The sequence below is a fragment of the Equus quagga genome, chromosome 8 (genome assembly GCF_021613505.1).
Source record: "Equus quagga isolate Etosha38 chromosome 8, UCLA_HA_Equagga_1.0, whole genome shotgun sequence".
Taxonomy (NCBI): domain Eukaryota; kingdom Metazoa; phylum Chordata; class Mammalia; order Perissodactyla; family Equidae; genus Equus; species Equus quagga.
Window position 1 is genome coordinate 90075380 of NC_060274.1, and position 899 is coordinate 90076278.

General features: G+C 32.5%; 1 pseudogene; it reads right to left on the reverse strand.

Moving 5' to 3' along the window:
* Positions 1–293: 293 nt before the first annotated feature.
* On the reverse strand, positions 294–428 carry LOC124244326 (uncharacterized; annotated as a pseudogene).
* Between the last annotated feature and the right edge of the window lie 471 nt (positions 429–899).

The window sequence follows — 899 nt, forward strand, 5'->3', positions numbered from 1 at the left end:
TAATGCTTGCATGAGAAGCGTTTTTTCATCCTTTTACTTTCAATCTTTCCGTATCCTTACATTTAAGGTCTGTTGTTTTTAAGTCTCATAGAATAAGGCTTTGTTCTTTATTCAGGCTGACACTGTAGTATTTAGTCCATTTATGCTTGATGTGGATATTGATCCATGTAGGTTTAAACCTCCCTTCTGTTTGTTTTCTATTTGTTCCCATCTGTTCTAACCTCCTTTTTTCTACTTTCTTGCCTTCTTTTGGATTTTTTTTTTTTTTTTTCTTATTCCCCTTCTATTATCTTGTTAGTTTTACATTCTTTTATTATTCTCTTAGAAAATATCATAGAAATTGAAAGCTGCACACTGCTTTAATTTCTAATATATTAAACTGATAAGAACAGATACTACACTTGATCCTAGCCAAAAGGCCGCAATTTCTAAAATAAATTAGTGCCTTCACCATTTCCATTTCCAAGACAGTTCAAGAACCTCAGAACACTCAATTCTATTTGCCTCGCATTAGATTTATATGCTATTTTTGTCAAGTATTTTAGTTCTTTATATACGTAAGACCATAATGCATAAAATTATTGTTTTATGGCAATATTCCTTTAGATTTATACACATATTTACTCTTTCCGTTTTTTTTTCGATTCCTTTCTGTACCTCCAAGCCGTGATCTGTAATCATTTCCATTCTGCTCAAACACCTGTTACTATTTTCCTTTGGTACTTTTGGTACTTTCCAATGGTGACAAATTCTGTTTTCATTTGCCTGAAAATGTCTTTTGAAGGATATTTTTGCTGCTTGCGTTCTTCTAGGTGGGCTGCTATTTTCTTTAAGCTCTTTGGAAATATCACCTAACAGGCGTACTTATTTTTGCTCTTTCGGAAGTGACCTATATTTTC